Source organism: Castor canadensis, chromosome 4 (genome assembly GCF_047511655.1).
Source record: "Castor canadensis chromosome 4, mCasCan1.hap1v2, whole genome shotgun sequence".
Lineage (NCBI taxonomy): Eukaryota > Metazoa > Chordata > Mammalia > Rodentia > Castoridae > Castor > Castor canadensis.
In genome coordinates, this window is record NC_133389.1 from 68,808,178 (window position 1) to 68,820,592 (window position 12,415).

General features: G+C 36.3%; 1 protein-coding gene across 14 annotated transcripts in view; it reads right to left on the reverse strand.

Annotated features, from left to right (window-relative positions):
- The window catches only part of Ankrd12 (ankyrin repeat domain 12), a 149,447-nt gene that overhangs the window by 30,791 nt on the left and 106,241 nt on the right, over positions 1–12,415 (reverse strand). The window contains exon 1 of one of the 14 annotated variants that reach the window (XM_074070430.1): positions 300–2,838. The exons of the other annotated variants lie outside the window; for them this stretch is intronic. The gene's annotated coding sequence lies outside the window, so the exon portion shown is untranslated. Of the gene's footprint in view, positions 1–299; positions 2,839–12,415 lie in introns of those variants that run through there. 14 annotated transcript variants of the gene reach the window in all.

Sequence of the window (12,415 nt, forward strand, 5' to 3'; positions counted from 1 at the left end):
ATTTACAGAGAGGCATTCAGGGTGCTTCCGATTACTTGATATTAAGGATATTTAATGACATAGAAAAATTTTAGCATACACTGTTACTTGGAAAAAAGGTATATGTATATAGGAAAAAAAATAAGGGAAACACTAAAATAGTATTTGTTAGGAAAATCTGGTTGGATAATTACAGATGATTCTTTGGACTTTTGTACATTTTCCAAATTCCCAGCACAACAGATGTATTAATTTTACCACCAAAAAGTTTTTTCAAAGTTCACTAATAACTATACAATGGTTAACATTATTTAGCTTACTTTTTGATTACTGGTGTGGCTTATTTTTCTGTGCACTTGGTATCTCCTCCTGTGTAACGTCAGTTTGTAGTTTCTTCTGGTCTTTTCACACCTATCACATTACCTTATCTCAATTATACTGCACAATACTTGACATTATACTACAGTGCTTATTACTGTTTTGAATATTCACACTATTGGAGTTGCACATACATGTATACACTGAGAGCCTCACAGTTCATCACTGGTGTTTCTGATTGATCAACAGAAGGGCATCTTCTGCAAGAAACATGCCTTTGTTCCTAATTTAAAAAAAGATGCATAAAGTTTTAAAGGAAAAACTCTAAATCCTATAGTAAGTTAGCCTGACACTAATGTCATGATAGGAGCCTAGATATTTTCCTGTGAACAAGTGTGATTTGTGCCTGGGTATGTCACATGCCCAACAGGCTCACTTCAAGTTTCTCAAAGCTTGTTGTGCTGACTCCGTGCTGCCTACAGACGCTGAAATCCCTTTCCTTCCTTAAGCAGCCCTCAATTCTTGTTTCTTTTTTGTTTTTACTCCTTTTTTTGGGGTGGTTGTACTGTTTATTTATTTATTTGGGTGGTACTGGGGTGTGAATTCAGGGACTTGTGCTTGCTAGGAAGGTACTCTACCACATGAACCATGTCCTCTGCCCTTTTTTTAAAGCTATTTTTTGAATAGGGTCTAGTGTTTTTCCCTGGGCCAGTCTAGACTGCAGTCTTCCAAATCTTTACCTCTTGGGTAGCCAGGATTACAGGGGTGAGCCATCACACTCAGCCAGCAGCCCCAGGTTTTTAATTTCACACAGGAATATAAATAGACCTGGTTCTAGATTCCAGTGTGTAACTTTTCAAAAGATGTTTGTTCTTTCTTAGTAGATGATTGTTGCATGGAGTAAATCACCTAAAATCTCCAAATCCTCAGATTTCTATGGTCAAAAATGTCCATAGCTATTATTATACAAAGTTGTTTTCCATTTTGTTATAAAATTTTGGAATATTGCCTATTTAATCACTAAATTTGAATCTGTGTTTAAAGTATTTTGTAAAATTATTTCTGACAAAAATGTTCCTCTAATTTTTTTTCTTGCGGTACTTGGGTTTGAATGCAGGACCTACACCATGAGCCACTCCACCAGTCCTTTTTTGTAAAGGTTTTTCTTGAGATAGGGTCTAGTGAACTATTGGCTTGGGCTGGCTTCAAACGTCGGATCCTTTTGATCTCTGCTCTTCAGTAGCTAGGATTACAGACATGAGCTACTGTGCCAAACTCCTCTAAAAATTTTAATGTTAGCCGGGTATCGGTAGTTCATGATTGTAATTCTAGCTACTCAGGAAGCAGAGATCAGGAGGATTGAAGTTTAAAGCCAGCCCAGGGAAACAGGGACTCTATTTCGAAAATACCCAACATACAAAAAAAAAAAAAAAAAAAAAGACTGGCAGAGTGGTTCAATTGGTAGAGTGCCTGTCTACTAAGCGTGAGGCCCAGTACCATCATAAAAAAAAATGTTTATCAACTCAATTTATTCTTATCCTTTTATTTGGAAAACTAGTAAGAACAATGAGAAGTAAATTGTTAAAACACTTAAACTTTTTCTTAAAGCACTTTTCTTCTCTATGAAAAAATAACCTGGCAAATACCCTTCAGTAAGTATCTCAAGGCAGTTCAGATACCTGCAGCTAAGACTGTGGACTTTTAAAGAATGTTTAAGTGTTATTTGAGATCTCTTAAATCTTTAGGCTTGACTTTTCCCTACTGAGCCTACCATAAACTTCCATCATTTCTTGTATAGTATTGAAATGGAGCAGCAACTAAACAGAGCAGAATGAACCTATGTTGAGTGATGACAGGATATTTAGAAGTTCCTCACTGAAAAGGTCTTCAAAAATAACAAACCAAGAGGCTTTGATATGTGGTATATATTTTCATGTCGACACTTGACAAAACAATTACACTTCAGAGGCCTAATAAGAAAGTCAACAGCTGACAAGGTTTTGAAACAGCTTGCATTTTTACTTGGTTTTCAGCGGTACTGGCATTTGAAGTCAGGGCCTCCTGTTTGATAGGCAGGTGCTCTACGACTTAAGCTACACTCTAAGCCCCAGTTTGCATTTTTATACATTTTTAAGGAAACAATTATCCTACTACCATCACATATGTTTCAGGAGTTGATGGTAATGTTATAAAACTAAATTCTGAACTTAAAGAATTTATATTCAAGTTCAATCTATTTCTCATATTTACTCTGAAACTCAACAATCAACTGACTAACTTCTGGGCTCCATTTCACCCCCTCAAAAATCAGGTTTAAAAACATTCGATTGGGTAGGGTGAGGTGGCTCAAGCCTGTAACTGCAGCTACTCAGGAGGCTGTGAGTTTGAGGATCCTAGTCTGAGGCCTGTACCAGGCAAAAATGCTGAGACCCTACCTTAAAAACAACTAAAGCAAAAAAGGGGTGAGAGCATGGCTCACTTGACAGAGTACCTGCCTAGCATGCATTGAGGCCCTGAGTTCAAATTCCAGTACTATCCCCCGCCCCACCCCCGCGAATACACCCAACTCATTACTTTCTCTCTTATAACTTCCATGCTTCAAGTCAGCATTCCCTACCTCTGTGACAATAATAATGAATTCATTTACTCAAATTAAAAACCCCACAGGCATTTGAAACTCTAATTGCTCAACTTTCAACTGTTTAGTTTTGGTCTCTAGGGTATCTCTTAGATACATCTTCTTGCATCTGTCTCAGCTCAGGTTCTCATCAGTTTTTGCCTAGATCAGTAATCACCTTAAGTACAACATAGTTGGCACTCTGGGCCACATTATGTGTCTTCTCACCTGAGAACTTCCCATTCTAGGCTAAAATAATTTCAAAGATAGAAGAGAACTAATCAACATCTAGACCATCACCTCCATTACTACCACGACTGATTCCTATTATTTGGTAGGCAAATAATTCTCAGCTATTATTATCCCTATTTAAGTGACAAGTAAATAGTCTGAACCATTAAGGATCTAACCAAGGCCACCTACTAAGGGTGTTTTCATCTGACTTCATAATTGTATACTGCCCCCTACCTTTCACTCCTTCTTGCTGTGCACATTAGGCCATACTAGCATACTACCTCCTCCTCCTCAAATTTCCATGCATACTTATGTAGATTCTAATCACTTGCTCATTATTTTCATTTGCCTAACCAGGAGGTATTTTAGAATCATGATCACAAAGAGGAGCAGTTCAAGAACTTATATATACCAACGGCTTAGGGGTAAGTAATCCTTATGTGGGGATGATGGTTAGGGGATTTGTCTTCAGAATACATTTGCATCAGAATTAACTTATATTATAAGTGTATTCGGGAGGGAGAAATGACCCAAACATTGTATGCACATATGAATAAAAGAAAAAAAAAAAGAAATTGATGAGGATGGTTGGTCCATGACACATTTCCATCATTTGTCTAGTAGCACTCTCTTTTATTTTATGAACTTGTAATAATCCAATACCCATCCACCTAAAAAAAAAATGTAAGTGTATTTGGAGTGGTCTGGAAGGAGGTTAAAGCAAAATGTTCATTTCCAAGAATTTAACAATATTCCCAATGTGTTTTACATATTCTGAGGAATTCTTAAGCATGTGTGCACACATACACAGTAATTTGCTGCAAACTTATATAAAGTATACCCCTTTACTAATAGCACCTGCCTAAATCTGTAGCACCCACAGTGGAGTGGAAGATGGGAGGGATGAGAGGACAGGAAATGTGGCTACTGAAGGGGGGAAAGTCCCATTTATGGAATTTGGGGGGTCTTTAAATGGGGGAAGGTAACATATAGTGAGGTACCTGTAATTTTCTGCTTCTGTTTTCCATATTGCTCAACAGATATTAAATATGTTCATGAATTATACTTGAGACTTCCATATGCTTAACATATAGTAGATGCTTAATGCTAAGTAAATGCACAAATAGCAAATTTTAGAACTGTATTCAGATATTAAGAAGTTACACAGCAGGGCTTATGGTAGAACAGGAAAAACACAGAAATAAACACATCAAATATAGAGTTATGTCCCAGTGGTAACTACTGCGGATCTTATTCACTGCTGACTTCTCTTTCACATTCAACAATGTGAAGAGGTGGCAAACATTCCAAGCACATGTCCTTACTTTCCATAGCACCTGTCATGTTGGATTTGTATCACAAGCCACCCTTAGCTCCCAGGGCAGGCCCTTCACACCGACATGCCACATGGATGTGCCTATCTCCTGTATTAAACTCACTTTTATACATTAGATGACAAGCCTTTTTTTTTTAATTCAGCCAAAAGTTTATTTTACAAAATAGCACTTTTTCTGTTCATCAGTGTTCATATAATTATTTGAAGAAACATATGGTGTTTGCATGAAAATGAAAAAACTGTTGATGCTACTAATATTACAACTAAGATGCCAATGGAAACTGGTATAATAAAAGTGGTAAGTCTTTATTCTCTATCAGAAACTTACTGAAGATTTCTCAACTGTGAACAAAAGGAAAATTGAAAAACTATATACATATATAAATAGAGAGCACACATAAGCAAGCATGCCATACTGTCTAAGATTTAAAAAATTATGGGTAAAATCTGTATCTAAAGGATTGCAATTATCCATACAAAGAGCTTCTGCCAATACTAAGTGCTATAAATTTGTTTCAAAGAAGTCCCCATTCACCTTGGTCTTGAGAAAAATGTGATCAGAACCATGAAAGTTAATATTGTCACCTGTTAACTCCCACTGAAATCCTCTTTTACCATGAACACGTTTTTCTTTCCAACTGTAATCACTGCAGGTAAACATTTGAAAAATGATTAATACTTTCTTTTTTTTTTGCCTTAAATGAAACCATGCAGATGCAATAGCAAGATTCAGATTTTGGGAAAATTTACAAGAAAAATGATCAGATTATTTCCTTTTGGTAGTATTGGGGTTTGAACTCAGGGCCTCAGGCTTGCTAGGCAAATACTCTACAACTTGAGAAGCTCCACCAGCTCTGATCAGGTTATTTCAACAAAAAAATTGCAAGACCCTAAGAAAGAATGTAGGATGAGATCTAGAGATTAAAAAAATACTCAGACCTATCAACAAACTGTAATATATGGACTTAACTCGGATTTTGACGTTAAAAAAATTTCTTTACAATATGATTTCATGTTCACTTAGAACGTGATTTTTTAAGTAGATATTTAATAGTAATAAGAATTAAGCATGATAAGGATAGTGAGATTACATTTAAGCAGTAGAAAAGGTTGCCCCCCTCCTTTTTTGGCATAGTACTGGGGTTTGTACTCAGAGCCTACACCCTAAAACACTCCACCAGTCCTTTTTTTGTGATGGGTCATTTTTAGATCGGGTCTCTTGAATTATTTGCCCAGTGTGGCTTCCAAACATGATCCTCCTTATCTCTGCCTCCTTAGTAGGTAGGATTACTCTTGTGAGCCACTGGCACCTGTCTGCTCTCTTTTTTTAAGGGATACTTACTGAAACACTGTTCTATGAAATGACTTAAAAATGGACTGGAGAAGGATGGAGAGGAATACAGCAATCAGCTATCAGATGGTACTTATTGTGTTAGACACACTGACTCATACCTGTAATCCCAGCTATGCAGGAGGTGTATGTAGGAGGACTGCAGTATATGGCTGGCCTGGGGAAAAATACGAGACCCTATCTTAAAAATAAATAAAGGAAAAGGAGCTAGGGGTGTGTCTCAAGTGGTAGAGCACCCGCCTAGCAAATGTGAAGTCCTGAGTTCAAGCTCCAACACGGTTAAAAAAGGATGGTAATGAGTACAACCAGATATTAAGAACATATGTGTTCATAGTACTATTTCTGTACATTTGTAAGTATTTGGAAAAAAATTTGGTTTTAGTTTTCAGACAAGTTCTCACTAGGTAACTCAGGCTGAGCTCAAACTCATGACCTTCTTGCCTCTGCCTTCTGAATGCTGGAAGACAGACATGCACCATCACATATGGTTCAGGATTTGAAATTTTTCTATAGTAAGAAAGTAAAAACATTAATTTGTTTACAATGAAATTTTAATCTATTTAAAAAATGTTTTATATAATGAATTATGCAAGGTATAGAACCAAAAACTCTAAACATATGTAAGGTTTTATAATTTTCTTAGTGCAAAATCATGGAACATGGAAACATATATTCAGAAACTGTATTCTTTCCTAAAGTCTTGTTTTGTTTTTTAAGCAGTACTGGGGATTGAACTCAGGACCTTGCATTTGCTTGTCGGGTGCTCTACCACATAAACCAAGTTGCCAACCCTTCTACAGAGTTGCTTGTTTCTGAAATGGGGTCTTGTTTTATACCAGGATGGCCCTGGACTGTAATCCTTCTATTTGAGCTTACTGGCATAGCTGGAATGACAGACTCATGACACTGTGCTCAACCATTGGTTGAGATGGGGTGGCTTTGAACTTTGATCCTCCAGATATCTGCCTCCAAAGTACCTGGGATTATAGGCTTGAGCCACTGTGCCCAGCATACTAAAGATTTTGAATTAGTCACTAATAGGCTTTATGGCAAAAAAAAAAAAAAAAAAAAAACCAAAACAGAAAAAAACCCAACCAAGAAACACCACTGATTTATTTCATTTTCAGTACCATTATTGTTCTGCTAAAAAGTGTTACATTTAAACAAAGTGAAGAAGAGTTCAGTCACTGCACATTTCATACTAGGTATGATTAAGTCATGTAAGCACATAGTAATTTCATATTTCAGTTACATACCGATCTCAGGATCATCTGAATCTGAACTTCCCAAAGTAACAGTCAGCCTCGGGTAGAGGAGAAGTACGCAGGTTCTGGCATTAGCCCTAGATGCAAATCTTTGCATATGATTACTGACTTAAGTCAGTATTCTGTTATTAAACATTAATAATCACAAGGCTGTTATGAGGACTACATGAACTAATTTATGTAGAGTACCTGGTGTATATCTGGCACTTAGCATGCATGTGATAAATATTAACTCACTGCCTAGGAAAAAATCAGAAGTAACATGTATGTGTAACATCAACTACTGCCAAATACAACAAATCAAACAGTCATCTAAGAAGCCCTATGTGCAATCTCATAACTTTTCACATTTGTTTAACTTTGTACTGTAAGGCTGAAAAAAAACCTGCCTCCAGCTTCAATATATTACATATATTATAGGGATAAAACAATGAAGGCAGTGGAAACCACCAGTCCTAATGAATTATGGAGAAGTAGGCTTTTATCGTGTAGAGAGGCAGTGAGAGGAAAGAGAAAACAGAGTGAACAAAAACCCCTATTTTCTGACATTCTATGTTCCATGGATTACTGTTTAGAGGAATTTACATTTATATCTTTCATTTGTATTTTTTGCTGTGATGGGGACTGAACTTAGGCAAGAATACTACTACTGAGCTATGAGCACTACCTAGTTCAAATTTATAAGTATATTTTGAGTATATTTACAATTATATTTTGAGACAGGGTCTTGCTATAGCTCAAGCTGGCTCAAACTTGCAATCCTCCTGCCTCAGCCTCCTGAATACTTGGATTACAGATACATACCACCAAATTTACACACACACACACACACACACACACACACACACGTATATATATTTCTTGATGGGACTGCGGTTTGAAATCAAGGCTTCACACTTGCAATGTAGGCACTCTACCATTTGAGCCACACCTCCAGTCCATTTTGCTCTAGTTAGTTTTGGAGATGGAGTCTTGTCTTGAGCATAATTTGCCTGGGGTGGCCTTGAACCTTGATCCTTCCTCTAGATTACAGGTATGAACCACAGTGCTTGGCTCCAAATTTTTAGTTTTATACGTAGCAGTATAATAAAAGTACGAGAGTCATAATTGACCACCACTTATATAAATACATTTTTAGTACTCCTCAAAGAAGAGGGAGGGGAAATGAGAATGGAGAAAGAAAGGGAGGGCAAAGGAGTAACAATCATAAAAAACTTTCATTTGCTAACTGCAATTTAAGGCTAGTATGTAAAGATCTAAAAAAAAAAAAGGGTTTCTACAGCTAAGTAAGAGAACTTTTTATTGAAAACAAGTCTTGGTGAAATGAACACTGTATTTATGCAAGTCTATAAATTGTCTCATTTATCTGTGCCCATTTTATAGGCTCAGAATATTACTATATAATAATGTTAATAATACAAATAAATCTGTCCAAGATCAAAAATATACTATGTGGCAGATCTAGGTCTTCAAACCCAAGGTTTTCTGACTCGAAAACTGGTACTCACACCTACCATGCTTTGTTATTTCTGAGTATGTATGAGGCACTGAAGGAAGGCAAGATGAACTGCATTAATATCTAGTAACTCTGTGGTCTTCTCAGAAGCATTTGAGTGAATATCATCTTTTCAAATGATTGAATGTATTAAGAAAACAATTCAGCCACATAAATCTATGCTCAACAATAAGATATTATTTTAAATAAGGTATGACTCACTGTTATTAATTGACATGTAAAATGCGTTGAGTAAAAAATTTACACTGCAATATCATATAAAACGTAGAATAAAAACAATTTAAAACTATATTGCAATTATCATATAAAATGTAGTTTACATATTTTCTTTTAAATAAATGCCTAATGTTACAACCTTAATTCAGATCTTTATTTTTTATTTTTTAAAATTTTTTTGAGATAGGATCTTGCTATGTAGCCAAGGATTGGCCTGGATTTTCCTACCAAGTGCTGGGATGACAGGTGTGTACCACCAGGCCTGGCTAGATTTTCACTATTTTTAAAGCTAATATTTATCAAATGCTAACTCTGTGAGTCATGTTTTTACTAACTCATTTAATTTTTATCATATCTCCATGAGGTATGTACTGTGATCCCTTATTTGCAGAGGTCCCACTCATATGCCCAAGAGAAAGCCAGGAATTAAATCTAGATAGTTTAGGAGTGCTAAAATCTGAGCTCTTTATACTTTAATGACCTTTGTTTCATTTACCTTAAAACAACATTTGTTCTTTTTGCTACAAAAGGGTTCATGTTAGAAATCAGGAAATTATGGAGATGGTTAAAGAAGAGGATAAAAGCCATTCTAAAATAATCTCACCACCCCAGAGAACCATTTTTATAACTTATTTAAAAGTATTAGATTTAGTTTTAATTTAATTAAGTTAGAACTAATAAATAGAATTTCTAAAGCTCAGGTCTGTCATCTTGGCCCTTCTAAGTTACGTGGCCTACTTTTGTTTTTCCTTTTTCCTGTACTGGGGTTTGAACTCAGGGCTTCCTGCTTGCTAGAAAGGTACAGTACCACTTGAGCCACACTTCCAGTCCTGCTATTGCTTTTTTAGAAGGCATGTCCATTATACTCCATAAGCAGTCTAAAATTATCCCACATTTAGTTTACTGTGTATTTAACCCACAATATGCGCATAGTTTATATTATTTGTAGTTTGCCTTTCTTCTTTTTATCAGGACAAAATGCCTTCCTGTCATCAACAGCATTACACAGTGAACTCTGAGAATTTAATTTTTTTTTTCTTTTATTATTCATATGTGCATACAAGGCTTGGGTCATTTCTCCCCCCTGCCCCCACCCCCTCCCTTACCACCCACTCTGCCCCCTCCCTCTCCCCTCCACCCCCTCAATACCCAGCAGAAACTATTTTGCCCTTATTTCTAATTTTGTTGTAGAGAGGGTATAAGCAATAATAGGAAAGAACAAGGGTTTTTGCTGGTTGAGATAAGGATAGCTATACAGGGCATTGACTCACATTGATTTCCTGTGCGTGGGTGTTACCTTCTAGGTTAATTCTTTTTGATCTAACCTTTCTTCTAGTTCCTGGTCCCCTTTTCCTATTGGCCTCAGTTGATTTTAATGTATCTGCTTTAGTTTCTCTGCGTTAAGGGCAACAAATGCTAGCTAATTTTTTAGGTGTCTTACCTATCCTCACCCCTCCCTTGTGTGCTCTAGCTTTTATCATGTGCTCATAGTCCAATCCCCTTGTTGTGTTTGCCCTTGATCTAATGTCCACATATGAGGGAGAACATAAGATTTTTGGTCTTTTGGGCCAGGCTAACCTCACTCAGAATGATGTTCTCCAATTCCATCCATTTACCAGCGAATGATAACATTTTATTCTTCTTCATGGCTGCATAAAATTCCATTGTGTATAGATACCACATTTTCTTAATCCATTTGTCAGTAGTGGGGCATCTTGGCTGTTTCCATAACTTGGCTGAGAATTTAATTTATGTCATGTGTATTAGGATCTATCCTTTTGTTTGGTTTGGTTTTATTGAGACAGGGTCTTACTATGTAGCTAGGACTGTTCTCAAACTCATGATCATCCTGTTTCAGCCTCTGAAATGCTAGGATTAAAGAAGTGCTGTACCACATCTGGCAGATCTATTTTTTTTGTTGGTAATGTTTTCTACAAAATTCTGATGTTCTAAGATATGCTAAATGCTTACTGCTGTCATTTCAGAATATTTGATCAAAATCCTGAGCTAGTCCTTACATCTTTTTCCTTTGTCAGTAACATGTTTCCTTCTGTTTCTGGGAGCTTATGGGACATTAAAACCAACTTTATTTTTGAAGTTATGATGTATTTAGCTGTGGGTCCTTCTTTTTTTCCCATCTCTCTTCCATTAAAAAAAAATTTCTTTTGCTGGGTGTGGTAGGTCATGCCTGTAATCCTAGTTACCTTGAAGGTGGAGATCGGGAGGATCATGGTACAAGTCCAGCCATCCTAAGTTATACAGGAAGCATAAGTAGGACCATACAAACCAAACCAGACTGGGTATAAATGGTGAAACCTACTAAAAAATCCCTAAAGTAAAAAGGACTGGAGGTATGGCTCAAGTGGTAGAGCACTGCCTAGCATGGTCTTGAGTTCAAACTCCAGTACTATCAAAAAAACAAAACAACAAACAACAATCCTTTTGATTTAAAAAACAAGTCTTTCACTCTCTTTTCTTTGGTGGGACTGGGGTTTGAACTCAGAACTTTGCATTTACTACTTGAGCCACACCTCCAGTCCAAAAAACATCTTTCTTCAGTTAAGGAGGCCCTTTCTTTAATTGAAAAGTCCTTCCTCCCTCAGTATTTGTTCTTTTACACAGTAAAATAATGTAAGACCTGGGCATTTTTAAAATGCCATTTTGTGTCTTGTATTTCCAGTGTCTTTGTTTTCTGTATTATCTCATAGACTGCCCTTTTTTAGATCTCAAATTAGACCTTCAGCAATGTCTGGTCTATTCTTTAGTCCTATATAGAGTATTTACTTTAGTAATTATGTACATCTTTAATTTCAAAGACTTTCTTGGTTGCTGATTACTTTTCCACAGCAGCCTTTTCTACCTTTTTGTAAAGATACCAAGAATTTACCCTTTTTTTCCTATGGGAAAACCTACTTGTTGAGCAGTTTTGTGGAGTTTCCTCTGACTGAGAGGTCTGTTTGCAGTATCTGTGGTTATCTTTAACCTTAGTCTTCTCCTGATCAAGTTGACTCTGAGGTTTTAGAAATTCTCTGAGGCCTACTTGGAAAAAATATCTTACAACTGCAGCAGCCCTCTTCTTGAGTGACAGAAACTTATAAATTTAAGAGTTAGTAATATAAATTCAACTGTTATTATATCACCTAGCAAGGAAGTAACATTAGAAAAATGTACCTGCATTTTAAGAGACCATTCTTTACAGCTTTCACATCCTCAAATTGATTAGAGAAATGCATCATGGAGACAAGGAAATAAAGGATTAGGTAACATGATATAGTCTCTTCTAAATTTCCACTTTAATCCTTAATTTTCATTGTAAATGTTAGGTGTTTTAATTCTACTTTATAGAAGAAAAGTAGTCATACATCTATTTGGAAATCAGCATACCAGATAATAACTTATTTTCACTTTATGTCTATAGTAATTATTGTTAAGAGAATTATAGCTAAGGTCAGGTATGGTGACACATACCTATAATCCTAGCACTTAGGAAGCTGAGGCAAGAGGACACCGAGTTCAAGACTAACCTGGGCTACATAAGAAGACTCTGTCTCAAAAAAACCAAATCAAACTAAAGAGACAGACA